The sequence below is a fragment of the Delphinus delphis genome, chromosome 17, assembly GCF_949987515.2.
Source record: "Delphinus delphis chromosome 17, mDelDel1.2, whole genome shotgun sequence".
In the NCBI taxonomy this organism is placed as follows: Eukaryota; Metazoa; Chordata; class Mammalia; order Artiodactyla; family Delphinidae; genus Delphinus; species Delphinus delphis.
Window position 1 is genome coordinate 44,714,295 of NC_082699.1, and position 21,352 is coordinate 44,735,646.

Genomic DNA, 21,352 nt, shown 5'->3' on the forward strand with positions numbered 1-21,352 from the left:
GGGTGTGGAGAAAAGGGAACCTTCTTGCACTGTCGGTGGGAATGTAAATTAATACAGCCACTATGGAGAACAGTATGGAGGTTCCTTAAAAAACTAAAAACAGAACTACCATATGATCCAGCAATCTTATTTCTGGGCATATATCCAGAGGAAAACGTGGTTTGAAAGGATACATGCACTCCAATGGTCATTGCAGTGCTGTTTTCAATAGCCAAGACACGGAAGCAACCTAAATGTCCATCAACAGATGAATGGATAAAGAGGATGTGGTACATATATACAATGGAATATTAGCTATTAAAAAGAATAAATAACGCCATACGCAGCAACGTGGATGGACCTGGAGATTATCATACTAAGTGAAATAAGTCAGAGAAAGACAAATATATGATATCGCTTATATGCAGAATCTTTAAAAAAAGTGATGCAAACGAACTTATTTACGAAACAGAAACAGACTCACAGACTTAGAGAATGAACTTACAGTTACCAGGGGGAAGGGTCGGTGGGTAGAGACAGATTGGGAGTTTGGGATTGACATGTACACACTGCTATATTTAAAATAGCTAACCAACAAGGACCTACTGTATAGCACAGGGAACTCTGCTCAATACTCTGTAATAACCTAAATGGGAAAGGAATTTGAAAAAGAATAGATACATGTATACGTATAACTGAATCACTCTGCTGTACACCTGAAACCAACACAACATTGTTAATCAACTCTACTCCGATATAAAATAAAAATTTTAAAAAACCCAGAAATGCAGACTCTCAGGCCCCGCCACAGACCTACCAAAGCAGAATCTGCACTTTAACAAGATCCCAGGTGACTCGTATGCAAATTAAAGTTTGAGAAGCCCTGATTTAAAAAAAAAACACTCTGCAGGTCTTGTAAGCTATTACTTACTAGGTGATGATCTCTTGAAAGTCTTCTCTTAGCTTCGTGAGGCCAGGTCCCAAGTGGCTTGTTCCCCACTATACCCCACTTTTTGGCTCAGTCCCTGGCATAGAATAGGCACTCAGTATTTGTTTAATTAATTAATAAGCCTTATATCCTGTGTGACTGACCACACAGAAAGTAGGAGGAAGAGACGGGGTAGTAAGCTCATTCCCAATGAGCCCTGCGATCCACCTGGTGAGGGTAGCCTGCATTTGGCCTCTGGTACAACGCCCAGTGCTGCAGGTGTTCTCAAACCGTATCACGCACCAGGATCACCTGGACGCCTTGTTAAAGCAGATGGCTGCGTCCCACCCCTGGAGTCTCTTGATTCAATAGGTCTGGGTGGAAGGGGAAGATTTATATTTCCAGCAAGCTCCAGGTGCTGCTGTTGCTGCTGGTCCAGGGACCCCACCTTGAGAACATGGCCTAGTACATTGATGATGCCTGAATAAGTGTCTTCACTTTTTTTTGTTTTTGTTTTTTTTGCGATACACGGGCCTCTCACTGCTGTGGCCTCTCCCGTTGCGGAGCACAGGCTCCGGACGCGGAGGCTCAGCGGCCATGGCTCACGGGCCCAGCCGCTCCGCGGCATGTGGGATCCTCCCGGACCGGGTCACGAACCCGTGTCCCCTGCATCGGCAGGCGGACTCTCAACCACTGCGCCACCAGGGAAGCCCTGTCTTCACGCTTTAAATGCAGAATAGGAGGCATTCACAGTGAAAAAAATATCAAATGGGCAGGAAAGCGTTTTCGGACCAAGGCATATGGTGGCTATTTTAGGCCTTGGCTCCTTGTCAGGTGACTGGGGCAACCTGAGACGGGGCAAGGACAGAGGGACCGAGGGGTCAGGGGATGGGTGGTGCTACTGGCCATGAGTTTATAATCTGGGGCTCAGAGGCATGGTTCCAGGTCCTGGCTTGGTCAGCATCACTTGTGTGACCCCTAAAGGCTACAGTTTTCCTCCTCATGCCAAGATTCCTGAATCACCAGGGTGGGGCTCTGGTGTCTGTTCTATGTGTCAGTCAGACAGGCATTCCAGGGCTATTTGCTAACAAACAGTAACAGTCATTCCCTCTACGCCACGCCTTGAACTAAGTACTTTATATACATACATACAGACAAATAGATATGTATATTTTATGAGATTATATATAGATATATAAATTTTACATATTTTATATATTAAAAATTTTTATATATTTTACATATAAAATCATAAAGTCATCACAGTAGTCCATGAGGTAAATATATTACTTTTCTATTTGTGGTTGATTTTACCTCCAGATTTCTTACCATGACCTGCCAGGCCTGAGGCTCCAGCCCGGGCCTCCCTCTTCACCCCACTTAGTGTCTCTCTCCCTTGCTTGCTTCCCGCCAGCTCAGGGCCTCCATCCAGAAGACTGAGAGGACCCATCTCTTTCCTTCCTCGGGACCTCACATAGCTGTTCCTTCTGCCAGACAAGCCCCCACCCCTGCCCCTCTGCCCGTGAACGTCCTCCTATCCTGCGTTCCATCTTAGCAGCCACTTCCTCAGAGAGCAACTCTCTGGCCCTCAGTGGAGAGCAGCCCCCTCTGTTATTCTGTCTGTGGACCTGTCGCCTTCCTATTGCCATCTGCAATTACTTAGACAGTGGTGCTGTGTCCACCGTGGCCTCAGCTCAGACAGAAAGTCCAGCTGGTTCTATTCAGCATCTCCTACTACTCCATTTCCACACAGGTGTCCAAGTCTCATCCCCTTGGTTTAGATGGACCTCCAAGTGCCTGGGATGCTTGATGAGGTGAGGAGGTGTGTGTGTGTGTGTGTGTGTGTGTGTGTGTGTGTGTGTGTGTGTGTGTGTGTGTGTGTGTGTGTGTGTGTGTGTGTGTGTGTGTGTGTGTGTGTGTAGGGGTGTGTGTGTGTGTGTGAGGAGGGGTGTGTGTGTGTGTGTGTGTGTGTGTGTAGGGGTGTGTGTGTGTGTGTGTGTGTGTAGGGGTGTGTGTGTGTGTGTGTGAGGAGGGGTGTGTGTGTGTGTGTGTGAGGAGGGGTGTGTGTGTGTGTGTGTGTGTGTGTGTGTGTGTGTGTGTGTGGTGGGGGACTGACCCTCAAGGACAGCCCAGCCACTCCCTTCCCTAGTCCTCCCCACAGAAGGCAGCCATTCCTCTCCATGTGAAGACTGCCCTACTCCGCTTCCCCCCACTGCCCCTGTTCTTTGTTGCCATGCTGTCTCCTCACTGTCCTCTCTCCAGGCCCTGGCTTATCCAGGTTCTTATCCAGGAGAGGAAAACAGACTCTACAAGCATCATGCATCCAAGCATCTTCCTGCGTTGCTGTATAATGACGAGGCGTACTAGTGAGAAGGAGGATGGAGACAGAAATATACAGAAAACCACCAGGTTAATACTTACCATATAATAGTGCCCCATATCTTTTTATCTCTGTGTTTATTGATTTACCATTCAATACCCTGTACTGGGTTGAACAGTGTCCGCCAGCCTCTCCCCAAATTCATATCCACCTGGAACCTCAGAATGTGACCTTTATGGGGAAAGAGTGTCTTTACAGATGTAATTAGTCAAGATGAGGTCGTATTGGTTTACGGTGGGCTCTAAATCCAGTATGACTGGTGTCCTTATACAAGGAAGGACATTTAGACACAGACACAGAGGCACACAGGGGAGAAGGCCACATGAAGACAGAGGCAGAGATTGGAATGAGGCATCTACACGCCAAGGAACGCCAAGGGTTGCCAGCAACCCCCAGAAGCTAGGAAGAGACAAGGCAGGATTCTTCAGTAGAGACTTTGGAAGAAGCCCAGCCCTGCCAACACCTTGATTTTGGACTTCCAGCCTCCAGAACTGTGAGACAATACATTTCTATTGTTTTAAGTCACCGCAAGAATGGTCTTTGTTACAGCAGCCACAGAAAACTAATACACATCCAATAAGACTCTAAAGCCCTTGAGGGCAGGAGCCATGTCTATTTTGTTCACCTCTGAGTTCCCAGTGTCTAGCAGGGTCTGGTGTGGTTAAATGGTCCAGAATAAACTTTTGTCGAGTGAAGGTAGCTAAGCCTGAGCAGGGGTGACTGAAGCAAGAGGGACGAGGGAGGACTGAGGTGTTTTGTTTGGTTCCACAGAGAAAAGCAGCAGCGAGAGCCAGCAGTTGAACTGGCTCTTTCCTCCTGAACTCACTCTCACATGCTGAAATGACTAATGTTGGTGAATGCAAATCATAGCTGCAGCCCATGTCTTGAGTCCAAGAACACAAACTCATGAGCTGAGCCAGGGTTACAGTCACCAGAGTTTATTTTTAAAGTAACCACGCCTGACCTATAGGATCAGAGGCCTGAGGGGCAGACTTTCCCAAGGGCCGCCCCTGTGTGGCCAGCTGTCCTTGACAGAGAAAACCACAGGCTTTGAAATGGAAGAGGCCCTCAGCCTTCCCCCAACACAGCCAAGGAACACCTCCCCTCCCATCTGTTACCTACATGCTGACCACTGTCTGGTGTGTTTGACACCCACAGGTCACAGGCTGTTGCTATTGGCTTGCTCCTGCTTCTGGAATTAAAATGATAGGCGTGAGCGTGCTCTGTGGCCCACAGCGTACGGCTGCTGGGGCCAAATGCTCTCCCCCAAAGGTGGGGAGCTCCTGCTCAGCCCTGGGGCTTCCCCGAGAAGGGACAGCCAAGCGTTCTTCAGAACTGTTGGATTTGGGGGGGGTTCCTGCTAATTGAGCCATAACCAGCAATCCGCTGTCCATGGGTACAACATAGGCTGCCAAAGATGGAGCTCCTCCTTTGTCTCAGAGTTCTCCCCAGGACCTGGGTTAAGAACGCATTTCTTAAAGGTTCAATTAGGATTTGAAAAAAAAAATAAGGAAAAATTTTCTTAACCTGGTGGGACTCAGGGTAACTTTTTCTTTTTTATTCTCACAAATTGTACTTTTCTTATTTAGTCTTTGTACCAATGAAGGATGACTCTGACACTCTCAAAAAAAAAAGAAAGAAAAAGAAAGAAAGAAAGAATACATTATCCATTTGTCCCAAGCTGGGCTTTGTTGGAAGTCTTTGCGTTCACCCTCTCCCACCACGAGAACTCCTGTGGCCTTATTGAAAAAATGAACCCCAAACTCCATATATCTGATTCTAAAAATTTCAAGGAATGATGTCGATTTTTACTGAAGGTTTCCAAGAGAGGGAAGTGGGGGTATATATACTATGTCACACAGCATGACCTTCTTTAAAATTGTCCTTTAACATATCTTTCTTTACCCCACAGCTTCACCCCTTGCACTGGCTTCTCCGGCTGCCTTCTCCATCTCTATCTTCCAGGTCCTGTCTCTCTCCTCAAACTTGCAGCCACACAGGCTCTCCTTCCAGCTCCCTCCCCTTTCCAGCCTCTCCCTAGAAGATTCCTTCACCTGGGTAGCTCCCTCAGCTTCTCTTACACAGAATCATTTGGCCTCTCTGATTGTCCTCTGTACCCATGACCCCACACAACACAACAGCTGAGCCTGTTGAACTGATAGGATGTCCTTCCTTCCTGGAAAGCATGTGGTTTCCCACTCACAACAGAAATCTTTGGGGGATATAAACAACCACACCTTTAGTTGACATACATGACACCGGGGTGTTCTGGGTGGTCATAGTTCATCCTCCCCGTTTCCTGTGAGGTTAGAGAGCTAGAAAATGTGTGGTAGAGAGGGGGTAGGAGATGGCCAGGACTTCAGCTCCAATTCCATGAAAGGATCGAGGGTTCATGAGAATCAATATGAGCTCACCCTGTAGAGATGCATCAGACATGGCACTGCCCTTGAGGAGTTTATAATGTGATTGGGAGAAATGTATATGAGACAATTCTAGAACAAGTTGAGACGGGGATGTGTGCTAAGGGCCTAAGAGTTCAGAAGGGCAGGTGGGTACAGTCTGGAGAAGTCTCAGGAAGCTTCAAGGTAGACCTAGAAGATGGGCTGAGTCTAACCAGGTGGAGGGGAAGGTAGAAGGAATCCCGTTGAGAAGCATCAGTGTGAACAAAGACGGGGGGTGGGGGTGGGTGGATGGTGCCACATGGTGGGGAAGAGAAAGAAGGGCCACTTGGCGAGTGATCCATTTCCCCAGACATGTACCTCAACCAGTCTCATTACTTTAAAGTTGAACATGAACTACACCCCTCCTGGACCTTCTCCCATTCCCACCTGTAGGGAGGCCTGTGCTCTGGTGGACAGGCAGCCAACCCTCCACTTGCCAAGGATTGAGGTTCCAAGACTGGTATTCAGATTGGTTGATTGGCTCTGAGCATGCGTTTTCTCATAGAAACAAAGCTAGACATGGGGGTTAGCATAGAATACGACTAAAATATGGGTGTGTTGAGCTGGGGTCAGGCTGGTACATGGGTTCTTTTAATGCAGTTGTGGTAGGGAAACCCTAAGAAAGTTAGAAGCTTCTTGAAAAAATACGATTTTTCCTTTTTTTTTTAACTTTTTATTTTATATTGGAGTAGAGTTGATTAACAATGTTGTGATAGTTTCAGGTGTACAGCAAAGTGATTCAGTTATACATACACATGTATCTATTCTTTTTCAAATTCTTTTCCCATTTAGGTGGTTACATTATTTTTGTTTTGAAAAAAATAATGTTTTTCAAATGAGTTATTTTAAAAATTCATAGAAATGTCAAGTTTCTACAATATTCCATGGGAAGTTGGTGAGCAATGCTCCCTGGATGTTACACTGAGAGTTAGGTTCCTCAACTGTCCTAGAAGTACTAACGGTAACCCTGAACCCTGTCTCCCCCAGAGTCCAGAACCAGAAGCATGAGGCCTGCTGGGGCTTCAGCCACACGGTGGTGGAAGAGAGACCTGCGGTTTCACTGCAGGATGGGGATGGGGGTGCGTCTAATGTCTTTAATGCGTGGGAACTTAGCCGAGGTCCAGGCGGCCATCATGGCTATGGCTAACCAGGGGGTAGGGCACCACAGTGAGGATCAGGTGGAAGGAAATACGCAAAGGCAGGCAGGTGGCTGGGGTATGCTTCAAGGGGTTTATCTTATCCCCCGCACAACCTCAGGCACTGCCTTGTGCTTTTGAAAGCAGCATCTAATACTCCAAGGAAGGGTCTGGAAGAGCTTGGTTTGGTGTTAGGCTCCACAGTGATGGCTGAGATCCAGAAACTGGGCCTCAAGCTGTCTAGGCAAGTTGATACAGAATCCCAGTCTTGTGAGCTGAGCCAGTGTGGCTAGGATCTAGAATGGTATGACTTGGGTGGTTCACATTGTGGCCAAGAATCTATCACCTCCTTCCCTCTCTTCCTCCTTCCTTCCTCCTTTCCTTTTTTCCCTTCTCTCTCTCTCCCTCTCGTTCTTTCTCTCATTCGTTTGCATTCTGTGTCAAGCCATTTCCTAGGTGAATGTGTGTGTGTGCGGGGGGCGGGGAGATAGACACACAACAACGGTTACATTTGTAATGAAATAATTATCATTGTAGACAGTGTTGCACAGAGGTGTAGCATTTAACAGCATTAAGAGGGAACTTCATCAGATCTGCTTAGGGGTGTTGGGGGAGCTCAACAAGGCTTCCCAGGGAAGTGACGAGAAGTCAGCCTGGGAAAAGGGACAAAGGAGATGAGAAGAGGAAGAATGTTATAGACAGAGGGAAGCAGCAGTGCCATGTCACTAAGGCAGGAAGGAGGATGGCTTGTTCTGGGAAATTGCTGGAGAGAGTGAGCAAGTGGGATGAGATGTGAGACAGTAGGAGCAGATCACTGAGTGCAAGCCTAGGGCTGTTCACCGTGGACTGAACCACCAGTGTCTCTGCGTGGAGCTGAGTCTTTGGGTAGTAATGACGATAATAATACCTACGTCTTATGAGGCACTTCCAATGTGCTACATGCTTTCCATGCCTCATATTATTCAATCCTCATAATCCCCCTGAGGAATTAGTACAGATATCTTCCCAGTGTTCTGACTACGACGAGGAAAACAAGGATTAGAGGCATAAATGGTTGTATCTAAAGCCATGCAGCCAACAATTGAAGGAATTCAAACTTGAACCATGACCTGCCTGAATGCAAAACCCTTGTTCAGAAAACTTTCGCCTACTGCCTTTTGGTATCAGTGACTTTTGCTGAGAGAGCCTGGGGAGGACGTCTCCAAGATTTAGGTCCTCTGAGCCCTAAGAAGTGTGGGGAGGAGGAAAGGGGATGGGGGACAGGGCGCTGGTGGCTCTGGCTGTGGTAGAGTATTATTGAGGAGAGTTCCAGTGCCGGGGGTGGGGGAATGCACGGAGCTTGTTCGTGTGCATGAATCATTCACAAGGCGAGGATGAGTCAGAGGCCAGCTACATTGTTACGGAAGCAGTGGGCCGGGTGTGGACTCAACCTGAAGCTGGGTTTTTTTCTCTTATGGTGACAGCATGAAGCAGGGAAGCCAAGCCAACTTTGTGGGGGGGGAGGTGACTTTTAAGTGGAAAAACATCTTCACTAATGCTTGCAGGTGACGTTGAGGATTGTGGAAGAAAGATCCACTTTCGAGAATTTATGAAGTCCTTGACCAGATATGGCCAAAGCCAGGATGTCTCACCCGCAGAAGAAATCTGGCACTCCATTCTGTGGGCTGGTCACACAATCACTAAACAGCACCTGGAGAAGATTTAAAACTAGTTGCGGGAGGAATTCATCACCAAGCTAACTCAGGGACTTTCTGGCAAATCTTTATGCCTATGATTCAGAGAGAACTCCCAAACCCCTTGAGTGCAATAGAGTTGAAAGAAACCTGAAACTGGCTTTGGTGAGATAGATAGCAAAACAGTAAAAAAAAAAAAAAAAAAAAAGGAACCATTGTAGAAGTTAGAAGAAGCAAAATAACTGCTCTTCTTGGAATTACCTCTCCTACCTTAACTATGACCCGGGGGGGATGTTCCCCTATAATTGTCAGGATGTCAGACTGTGTGGATGGGATGTTTCCCATGTCAATTTGACCCTAATATCAGTGATCCAGGTAGAATTGCTGTTCAGACACCAAAATGTGGAACAGTCATTGAACGTTTGTCCTGTAATGGACATTCATTTATTCATGCAACCAAAATTTCTAAGAATGTATTAATACCAAGCAATTCTTTAGGCCTGTTACATGTTATCTCTAATGGTCCTTGGACTATTGCAACTCTTGCAGTTAAGATTAGGAAGTCTTCATTAATAATACTGTACTTTATACTTGAAAGTTGCTAAGAGAGTAGATATTAAAGGGTTTATTAAATTAAACCATAGAAAAGAAATAGTAATTACATGACATTATGGAGGTGTTAGCTAACACTATGGGGGTAATCATTTTGCAGTTAAAAAAAGTTTAGGAAGTCATCTTGCCTAAAGTCCATAGTTAGCAGCTGCTTCTGTGACTAGCAACAGTTGGGGTTACCTTCCATTTTTTTTCAGCAAGGACCAGGTATAGAATATTGTAAAAGGAACCTCTGAGCATGAGGGAATCTCTGCACTAACTTATGGAGCTGCAGTCTCAGCTTGAGAAGGAAGTGTGGTCCATGGGAAGGAGCTCTGGCTCTCCCAGTAAAAATCCATTTCCTAGGTGTGACCTCAGGCCAGGGCCCTAACATCTCCTCAAGCTTAGATTTCCTTGCCTGGACAATAGAAACAATTAGATCTTCCTCATTGCATTTTTGTGGAGATTAAATGAAATAATAAGCAACAAGATTGAGGGCAAGTTTTAATGATCTTATATATTTTTTGATACACTGCACATTTTCCAAAACATGTAGATATCAAAAACATAATCGGATTTTTTTTTAATTAAAAAAAATGTAAGAAGATTAGTGTGTCTAAAGCTTTTACTATTGTGCCTGGCACAGAGAAAGCCAGCGTGAACCCTAACTATTAATAGTAAGTGGACGCCCCCTAGGATGCAGGCATGTCCAAGCAAGTTCGGGGATCGGGAAGGGCGGCCCACTTGGGCTATATTTGCAGGAGACCTGAGGCTACTCCTGAGAGAGAATTTGTGCTAAAGGAAGAGACTTGAAGTTCCCAAATTAGATCAGCGGCAGTAGGTCAAAGTAGGCTTCTAAGCACAGCCCTGCGTCTGTCACATAGACTGACCTCTGCCTAGTCCTAGGGGATTCCTGCCTGAGCACTAGGGGAGGGAGTGACAAAACTAAAACTCCATTTCCTAAAATCTCTGTTAGACTTTGAGAGCTTTAGGCAGTCTGGTTTGTAACCTTTTAACCTGCTGTGCACCAGGGGAACAAAGGGGACTTCCCTTCCCCGCCCCCCTGAGGGTGTCTGCTGGAGTCTGGAGAACGGGGCACCAGGAACTGAGAAGGTGTCTTGGTGCAGTACCTACAAGGCAGGCTTTCCCATAGGGAGAGAAGGAGAGGAGGAAAACGGCAGCCATGTGTACTTGAGAGGATCACCTAGGCACACCTGGGACATTTTTCTAGGGATGTTAGATCTCTTTAGGAAACATTTATTGAAGACCTCGGAGTGTTACTGAGTGGCCACCTGAGGCATAGCCTGGAAGCTGGGCCATGAGAATGGGGGTTCTCCCAAGGAACTGAGGCCTGTCCCGTTGGTCGGTGGGTAAGCAAGCAGACCTGTCTTGTTTTCCTCTACTGGGTTTTCCTTGTGGCTTTAACAATTGCTATGTCAACAGCCACCCTTTAAAAGAACGCTGCCAAAGCAGTGCGTTAGGGAAATGTGCTCAGGGAGAGCAAAAGATCCTCTTCCTCTATCTCAGCTATACTTCTTTAAAGTTCATTTTAAACAATCGTGGTAAAATATATACTGTTGACCCTTGAACAACACAGGTTTGAACTGCATGGGTCCACTTACATGCAGATTTTCTTCAATAAATACATACTATGGTACTACACGATCCACTGTTGGTTGAATTTGCAGGTGTGGAACCATGGATTCGGAGGGCCAACTGTAAAATTACACAAAGATTAGAAGATTTTCAACTATGCAGGGGGTTGGTGCCCCTCACCTCCATGTTGTTCAGGAGTCAACTGTATATATAATATAAAATTTGCCATTTTAACCACTTTTCAGTATACAATTCAGTGGCATTAAATCATGAAGATTTTCCCTAATGTCTTCCCTAATGTTTTACAGTTTTAGCTCCTAAGTGTAAGTCTTTGATCCATTTTGAGTTAATTTTTGTATGTGGTGTAAGGTAAGGGTCTGATATCATGTGTTGATTTGTACCCTGCAACTTTGCTAAATTTGCTTATTAGCTCTAGTATGTTTCCTCCTTGTGCATGCTTTGGGATTTTCTACATATAGGATAATGTAACCTGCAAATAAGATAGTTTTACCTCTTCCTTTCCAATCTGAATACCTTTTATTTCTTTTTTGCCTAGTATCTCTGACTAGAACTTCCAACACAATGTTGAATAGCAGCAGTGAAACCAGCCATCCTTGTCTTGTTCCTGATCTTAGAGAGAAAGTTTTCAGTCCTTCATTATTGACTATGCTATTAGCTGTGGGCTTTATCACACTGATAACTCTACTTTTTATCAGAGAATGTCTTAATTTTTACCTCATTTTTGAAGAACAGTTTTGCTTTATATAGAATTCTCAGTTGACTTTTTTTTTTTAAATTTCAGCCCTTTAGGTGTATCATCCCACCACCTTCTGCCCTCCACAGTTCCTGATGAGAAATCAACAATTAATCTTATAAAGGATCCATTGCATATGATGAGTCACTTCTCTCCTGCTGCTTTTGGGATGCTCTCTTTTTCTCTTAGATATGTAGATTCATGTATTTAATAAAATTTGGAAAGTTTGTGGCTATTAATCTACAAATATTCTCTATACTCCTTTCTCTCTCTTCTTCTGGGACTCCTATAAAGCATATGTTGGTCCACTTAATGATGTCCCACAGGTCCCTTAGGCTCTGTTTTTTTTTTTTCTTTTCCTTGTTCCTGCTCCTCAGACTGGATACTTCTACAACGGTCTCATTTTTTTTCATATATCGTTTTCCTGATTTCCTTCAGTTCTATGGGCACATTTTCCTTTAGCTCTTTGAGCATATTTAAGACAGTTGTTTTAAAGTCTTTGTCTCATAAGTCTGATGTCTGGGCTTCCTCAGGGATGGTTTCTGCCCATTTATTTTGTTCCTTTGAATTTGCCAAACCTTCCTGTTTTTTGCATGCTTTGTGTTTTGGAAAACTGGACATTTGAATATTATACTGTCATAACTCTGAAAATCAGAATCTTCCCCTTCCCCAAGATTTGTTGTTTTTGTTGTTGCATTTTTTTTGCTGATTGTTGAAGGCTATGATTGCCTGTTTGTTTAGTGACTTTCCAAACTATTTTTGCAAATAATATTCCTTGGCATGTGTGGTCACTGTTCCATTTGCTTACGTTCAGCTAATGTTTGACAAAGTTTCCTTAAATGCCAGAAGTTAATGCAAAACAAAAATAAAACACAAATCATGAAAAAGATAAACACAAAAGAGCAAACATCTCTCCCATTCTTCACAGACTGGCTTTCTGCTGGGTTGTTCCAACTCAGTCAGACTTATGCTGAGCCTAGGGATTGGCACAAGGTGAAAGCTTAGGATCTTCTCCGGTCTTTTCTGAGCATGAATCTTGCCTTGAGCTTATGCATGGCTTTCTAAATTCCTCTGTATACCCAGGTGCTTTGGGGATGTCCCTATTTCCGAAAGAATTTTCCCCAGTTTTTCCTCCTGGGCCTTAGATAATCTATTGTATCTCTGGACCATAATCTTTTGCCCTAGACTTCTACAGATTGTTAGTTTACCTACCAACATTTTCAAGCAATGTCCAACGCTTTTCTGGCTTGAGGTCTGAGCTAGGCAAAACTGAGACAAGCATCTTCAGGTAACCCCCAGAGAGGTTAGAACAGGCATACAGAATAATGTGTGAACAAGATTTGCTCTACTCCTTCTGGAACCAAGGAGCAGTAGCCCACACTGGGAACACAGGCAGCCATCTCTTCAAAATTACCTTCACACTGGGGAGGGAATAGGGCAAGGGCAAGTAAAAATGCCACCAACTTTCCATTTTCAAGTTGCTTTTTTCTCTATTCAGCATTTTCTTGGTCGCTGTAAACTTTGACTGTTTTCTGGAGTTCTAACAAAGTTGGTTCTGAGAGTTTCAGCTTGTTTTTTGGTGTTTCTGTGGGGAAACAAGAGCTTGCAACTACCCACTCCATCATTTTGCTGACATCACTCCCCAGCTACATTTTTGATAGTGATTTTATTTTTACCTCTATACTACTGTGGCCTGAGGAACTGGGTTATACTCACAAAATCCACTTTGACCAAATCCTTGAACTGGTGTATGACACCATCTTTTTGTAGGGTAAGTTAAAAAGGCCATGCGAAACAGACCAGAAATAAATTTTAAAAATCAGTCTCTACAGGCCATACTTTTTACCTGTGCATGGTTGTAAATACTATGTAACAGTATCTACATTGCAAGAGAAGGGTTGCTAAAGTTTGTCTTCATTTACAATTAATAGTAAAATGACACTTTCTAAAATGTTAGCTTGAATGGTCATCAGTTCTAGTTGGTCCCCTAGACACATGTTGGCAAATAAATTTAATCTCTTTTGTTGGTGGCTGCCTGATGCAATTGTGAAGGGTTACAAAGCTATGTCCAGGCTCAGGGGACAAGAGTTCCATAATCAGTTGGTATTATTTGTCCTGGGCATAGGAGGAAGGAGTGTCAGTGTGTGTATCTGTTGCTGTGTAAAGAATTACCTACAAATTTAGTGGCTTAAATCAACAATAGACAATTACCAACTCTCACAATTTCTATGGGTCAGGAAAATGGGAGTAGCTTGACTGGGTGTTTTTCGCTCTAAAATCTCAGATGAAGTTGCAGTCAAGGTGTCAGCTGGGATTGTAACCACCTGAAGCCTTGGCAGGCTGGAGGATTCATTTCCAAGAAAGCTCACACAGCTAGCAAGTTGATGCTGGCTATTAGCATGAGGTTCAGCCCTTCTCTTCCTGGCCCCTTCCATAGGGCCACTTAAGTGTCCTTAGAACATGGTAACTGGTTTCCACCAAAGAAAGCAATCCAAGAGTGTGCCAGGCGGAAGCTACTGTTTTTTTGACCAAAACTCAGTCACATAGCATCATTTCTGCCACATTCTGTTCCTTTGAAGCAAGTCACTAAATCTGGCCCATACTCAAGAGAAGAGAAATTAGGTTTTACCTTTTGAAGGGACGCATGCCAAAGAATTTGTGAATATGTTTTAAAACCACCACATAGCACTGTGCCTACTTCAAAATACCCCCCTGAACCCTAAAATTATCTGAGTCACACGAAGTACTGACTTATTTTATAAAAAAAAGAAAAATGTTGTGCAGAATCAAAGGTAGAGAATACATATGTTGTGTATGTATGTGTGTGCAATAGAATAGGAAGAAAGGGAGCTTCCTGGTTTTTTGGAGAATTACTCAAAAACAGCTTAAGGGAACTCCAATAATATAACAATTCCCTAACTCAAGGAGTGCTACATCTAAAATCTATCTCCTAGGATACTGACAGAGAGAGGAGGGCATAAAATGGGTCTGATTTTGCCCCCTTCACTCTCTTGCCCTCAGAAGTTTCTGCCATAAGTTAGGATTTCAAGTCCTGGGGAGGACTCTGCATTAAAAGCAGGCGATTTGAGCAGAGCGTCCCAGTTAGCTTTGGTCAATGCAAACAGTTCCCTTGCTTACTAGAAACGACCCAACAGGCCAATGCCATTGGCAAACAGAATTGCAACATGCGAGGTACATATGCAAATGTGGACACCTGCATTCAATATTCCTCACTTGGGCTCAACAGAAAAACAACTACTCAAGCACAAAATGGTAATCCTGTCTTCTGAACATTTGGCCCTGAGAGTCATATGGTCTGTGACCTCCTAGCTTTTAAATATGTCTCCTCTTATTTTAAGTAGCAGATTCCTCTTAGTAAGAGAGCACTGTGTACCCTCCAAGCCTGGAACTGGTAGGTTTTCAGAGCTGAGTGAAAATATTCTGTTGACAGCCCTTTGCCTGCTTAAAGCAGCAGGGTTGTTTACTTGGGCTGGAGCACAGCTTTGTTGAGGCAGAGAGTCATGGTCTCATCATCAGGGCTGCCTAGCAACAGGTCTATGCCATGCCACAGAATTTCACAATGGGCTGGACCACAAGTACAATTTGGGGGGATTTCCCACAGTTTTACTCCCACTCTGTCATATTGCTCCTAAAATCTGAGTAACATAGCAAGATGCAAGAGTAATTATTGTGTCCCCCAAAGTTTTCTTCTTGGAAAAATTAAAAAGAATGTTTGTTTGCTGAGTCCATTTCTTTAAATACTAGAGAGACTTAGTCACGCTAGATTATTGAAAAAAATCTAATTTTAGTTTAATTGAATCTTATTCTGATAAGCCAGCTTAATATTCAGCAAAGTAGCTGAATGTGTACAGTGATCATTCTATCAACAAAGAAGATGCATTTTTAAAATATACTTTGTCATTAGAAATGTTATTACCAGGGAAAGAAATCATATATTGGTGTAAAGGTATATGCTTCCAACAACAGATTGGAGAGATTGGATGTGATAAAAAAGACACTAATTTATTCATTTATTAAACAAACATTTATGGAAAGACTACTAGTTCTGGGCAGCTAGAAAAGTTAACAGAACAATTTCCAACTGCCTTCCTAGACCTTATAGTGTAGCAAGAAGAAGATAATAACCCCACATGTGGTAGAGAAAAATAGAAGTGTTTGGGAATTATACGGTGTAGTGGGAGTAGTTAAAGGAAGGGAGAAGGGGTCTGGACATTAGAATGTGCTTGAGGAGGGGGGTTCTCCATGCCGGGGGTGAGAATGGGGTATGCAGTACACCTCCGAGCTACTCCCGCAAATAGAGCCAACTGCGACATACTCCCTTCCCGACCAGTAGAAACCGGGAACAGAATGGTATTTTTGTTGTGTAAAATTGTGAAACTGTGTCTGTGTGTATCTTTGTGGTAAAATTGATGTTGACATTGACCCTACGTTGCATTATTTATGATTTTAAAAAGCAATATTGATTCTCTCATAAAGGGACTATTTCTCCTCGGAGACATTGACCCTACGTTGCATTATTTATGATTTTAAAAAGCAATATTGATTCTCTCATAAAGGGACTATTTCTCCTCGGAGAGTTTTGTAGATTAACATTTGTGGCAATTAAAGTCCTAATGTAGCCACTACTGACTCTGGTCACTTAATCCTTCTATCAAATGTTTTTATTAGCTACTGTGCATTATGTATTTAGGAACTTGGCATTAAGTGGATTTATGTTCAGATCACATTGAAGATTTCGGTTAGGAATTAGGTTTCTTTTTCTCTCTGTTTCAGTCTTTAGACACTCTTTGTGGATAAATTCAAGGTTAGCAGGTTAATATCAATTTGGATTATGTATTTAGGAACTTAGCATTAAGTGGATTTATGTTCAGATCACACTGAAGATTTCAGTTAGGAATTATGTTTTGTTTTCCTCTCTGTTTCAGCTTGAGACACTCTTTGTGGATAAATTCAAGGTTAGCAGGTTAGTATCAATTTATGCCAATTTGGATCTTTAACCAGAATATATACAAGGCACTTTATTGATCTTAAAATACTGCCTCTAGGGCTTCCCTCGTGGCACAGTGGTTGGGACTCCACCTGCCAATGCAGGGGACACGGGTTCGATCCCTGGTCTGCAAAGATCCCACATGCTGTGGAGCAGCTAAGCCAGAGCACCACAACTACCGAGGCTGTGCTCTAGAGCCGGCGAGCCACAACTACTGAGCCCACATGCCACAACTACTGAAGCCCGCGTGCCTAGAGCCCATGCTCCGCAACAGGACAGGCCACCGCAATGGGAAGCCCGTGCACCACAAGGAAGAGTGGCCCCTGCTCACCGCAACTAGAGAAAGCCCACGTACAGCAACGAAGACCCAACGCAGCCAAAAATAAAGAAATAAAATAAATTTATTTTAAAAAATACTGCCTCTATTGACTCTTTAAGGGTATAAACTAAATCTTTCCATCTTGCTTTTTATAGTAACTTTGAAAAATCATATACAGATGTTGAATGTATACTTTTTGTAATGATAATCGCATAGTCATTGCTGCTAATTACAGAACTATGGCTGACATTAACTAGTTAATTCAAATACCCGCCACATGTGCTGAGTATTCCTAACATTTTGAATCCCAATTTAGGTTTATCTGGAATGTCTGAAATATTCAGTTCAAGAATCATTTCAGATCATATTTACTCATTTTACTTCCTGTTAAGATTAGCTGGCTAATATCTAGCTAGGATGGGTCAGATAGCAGGGGCAGAGAGCAAAGAAACAGATAAAATAGATATTACATTAAAAGTGACACAGTTGGATCACTGATAAACTGTTCTGAATAAATTACAATAAATAGGAATCTTGAGACAGGTAAGGCTAATGAAAGAGTTAAACCAGATAATCTTGCAATAGGTCTAGCCAAACAATAAAACCACATGATTTTATAATTAAAGTAGAGAAAAATAAATATAGATGTTTCTTACCTACTCAATTTAGCTCTTGTTCCTATCTTTGTGTAAGGTTCAAATTTCATGGTACAAAGTATGTTCTTGAGATCTGGGGTTTTCTCCAAAATGGATAATCATCATCTATTTTCTAATGCAATGCCAAGAACTTCAACAAATAAAGTTTAATTATTCATTGCTTTTCTTTTCCTTTAGCTTATTCTTTAAAATGCTTCTCAATTGTGAAACTGGTTCTCATCCAGAAATGGCATATATTATATTCTTCCTTTAAAATTTGAAATACCCAAGACATTATTTCTCTTTCAAAGATATTTCACCTTATTCTCTTCATTGTGTAATTACTAAGGGTTAGAAAGTTGTTTTCATTGATTTGCCAGAGAGGGAAATAGTTGCAGGATCTTCTGAAACTTGGACCTCTTTGGAGCTGGACAGACCTGGGTTCACATTATGTTATACTTTACACTTCCTGTTCTATACTTCCTAGTAATATAACCTTGGGCAAGTCACTTAGACTCCTAAAGCCTTCATCACTAATATTTAAAATGAGAAGAATGATGCAACTACCATATGAAATTGTTTTTAAGGATTAAATTCAAGTTGACTGTGCAGTATAATTCCAAACATTTAGTAACCATTCAAGCAGTGGTAACTGTTTATGTAATTCTCATCACTAGTACATGTTACAGGCTGAATTGTGTCCCCTACCCCCAAATTCATATGCTGGAGTCCTGATCCCCAGTACCTGAGAATGCGATTGTACTCTTTGGAGACAGGGTCTTTAAAGAGGTAATTGAGGTAAAATGAGTTCATATGGGTAGGCCCAAGTCCAATATAGGAAGAAGAGATTGGGATGTAGACACACAGAGTAAAGGCTAAGTGAAGACACAGGGAGAAGGCGGTCACCTGCAAGCCAAGGAGAGAGGCCTCAGCGGAAGCCAACCCTGCTGACACCTTGATTTAGGTGCTTAAACCACCTAGCCTGTGGTCCTTTGTTACAGTGGCCCTAGCAAACTAACACAGTACTACTGACAAAAAGAGTATATTTCTAAATTACCTGTTAAACAGTGTGAGATAAGGAACCTTTCTGAAAACTACTACGTTTGTTCTGTTTCTATCATTTTCTTGCATGGAAAAAAAAAAAAATCAACTGTATGTGCTGTACTCTGGCCCTAAGCCGCCATCTGTGGGATTTGGCTAGCCCAGGTTAGGCCTCAGATGAAACAGACGCGAAGATCACTGGCAGTTGTAACCAAGATGCCCCAGAACTGCAATATCAACAGCTTAATGATTTGCCATTTGTTATGTCAGTATCAGTTAGAGCGGCAGGTCTGAGTGCAGGAGGCAGAGGTGAATGGAGTGAGTTTCACATTTAAGCATCACTCCCTTAGAATGGTTTGTGTTTTTCTCCAAGCAGAGCTAAGATGTTGTTGGTTCATTTAGTGTTATTATGGGAACAAAATCATTAAACCCTATAGATTTTTTTTCCTTAAACCAGATTGAGTCATGGTTTCCTTGGAACTGGGGCGAACAATGCCCACGTGAATGGCTTGCTTGCTCTTGGCAGACTCTGAATGCCAGGTGATTTCTTTTTCCTTCTTAGTAATTCTGAGTCCTTTTCCAAGGATTGGATTCCTTCTTCCAAGCCCGTCCTTGTCCTTCTCTCTGCTTTCCCTCCTCCGGCAGGCCAGCTAGGCCATGTGTGGGCACGTGGATGACTGACAGCAGCAGAATCCAGGTCACTTGAGTCATCTTGTCCTCCTTTCATTCAGCCCAGGCCCAACTCCCTTGAGGAGCTGGACTTCCCCATTCCCACCACCTTCAGGAATCTCTGCAGTCAAACTGAAGCCCTGAATGCTCCCTGCTTGATTAAAAGCAACTTGTCTATTGTCATCGGAGGGAACAAAGAAACCAAAATCATTAAAACAACTACCCGGGCGAGTTCAGGAGGTTGGCGCTCCACCAGTGACGCCGAGGCATGTGTTTGTAAACTGAGGCGGTAAGAAACGGCCTTTAGTCCGAAGCTCTGAGAGCATTTCAGGGGGGTCGTGCAGGTGCAGGATCCACAGCTGAGATCAGTGCTGCCTTCAGCTTCGCACCCCAGGTGACTTGCTTGCCTCGCTCCAGGCCTGTAGCTGCTCCTCGCCCTTGGCAGGATGAACAGGGAGCAGCCGGCAAGGGAGAAACGCGGTTTGTAGAGTCCAAGCACCATAGACCCCGGGTGAGTTAGAAATGAGAAACGAGAGCATTTAACAGCTGGCACCGTCACATACGCTCCGTCACTTGGTTTAAACCTCGTGACCATCCTGAGACCTCATGACCATCCTGAGAGGTAGAGCAGATACTATTTTCTCCATTTACTCAGGTCACTGACTTGTACAGGTCTTGGGAGAAGAACCGGGGCTAGGCTCTAAGTCTTCGTACTTTCATGACACTCAGATCGTGCCTACGAGGCAGCAGCCTCCCCGGCTGATCTGCAGCCTGGCCGTTCTCAGTCAAGGGCAATAAGGAGATGGGTCCCAACCCAGCCTGAACCCGGCAGCCTCAGTCAGCCTCTGGCTGCATTGTTTCTTGTATCTCACACCAACAGTGTCATTTACGGTGAACTTTTATTATTGTGGGACATCTGAGGGCTGCCCGGAACATTCCCTGACCTGCGTTTTCCAGAGAATAGATTAGCACAAAGCCCTTTATCTCTGCCAACAAGAGTCGCCCGGCTCTCTCGGCACTGTAACTGCTTTGACCAGTGTTTCCTGCTCTATCTCGCATCCAGAAAAGGAGATGCAAAGAGTACAGGTTGGAGGTACATGTCCCACGCCCAGATTTTCCGCAACTGGGAAGGGCTGAGTCTTGAAATTGTGCCCAGTGCCCTGGTGACTACGGTTTTGCCTGCCTTGCTTCACAGAAACGGCTTGGCCTGATGGAAACCGCAGTGTGAAACTCATAGAAATTGACCTTGGGCCCGTTAGGTGATTATATATTGATTTTACACTTTGTGCCAAAACCGATTACAGCTTGGCCTGCTTGCTTCCAGCTTACACAATAAGGCGTTTCTGAGTCCTGGGGGTTGGCCGGCGCGACGGTGCTGGGGAAAGAAAACCAAGGCATTTTGCGCTGAGCCTCCCAATCTGTGTGCCAGTGTTCTTGAGCAACCGTGACAGAAGCCAACTTCAGATGGCAGCACTCTTCAGGGCTTGGAATTCCCCTAGAGTTTCCCATGGAGACTCCCGAGAGAGCTCCCCACCCCCAGGCCTGGAAGGGGCAGGAAGATCCTGTGTCAGTGAGGAAGGAGGGGCCAGAGGGGCCAGGCTGGAGCCGGGTGGGTGACCCCAGTGCCTGCCTCGTTGAGGACAGGCCTCGGTAAGAAAAGCCGCTCCTTACACGTTCTGCTGAGAGGAGCATTTCTGTGGTACCCTCGTTCCAGATGGTATGCAAACTCCCTTGGGAAAGCCTTGGGGACCCTGAAAGGGTGAGGGGGCCTGCTCACAGGTCCTCCTTCGGCCACGAGGTAGCCCAGCTCTTAGCAGCAGTCCACCACCCCGAGCAGCCACCCCTGGGGCAGGAAGGAAGGCAGGGCGGGCTGCTCAGTGGGACTTGTGGCTGTGAGAATCTAAATGCTTGGATGAAAGCAGGAACATTTTTGCCAGGCTGCTTGCCCTGGGACCCTCTGTGTCGATTTGTTCATTCATTCATTTATCCAAGTAGAGCTCTCGAGACCTGCTATGTGTCAGGTTGGATGTCCAGCCCTGGGGCACACAGGTGAGCGGGCCAAAGTCACTGCTGAGCCCACAGTGGGGAGAAGAAGCAAATTTGAGTGATGACAGTGCAGGATGCAAGCGCTGCCACAGAGGCCTCGTCCCCATGCCGGAGGATACGCTAGAGAAGAGGGGCCCCTAATTCAGTCATGCAAGA

General features: G+C 44.3%; 1 pseudogene; it reads right to left on the minus strand.

Annotated features, from left to right (window-relative positions):
• Window positions 1–19,745, minus strand: part of LOC132440339 (sal-like protein 4 pseudogene) — an 89,027-nt pseudogene extending 69,282 nt beyond the window's left edge.
• Window positions 19,746–21,352: the final 1,607 nt, after the last annotated feature.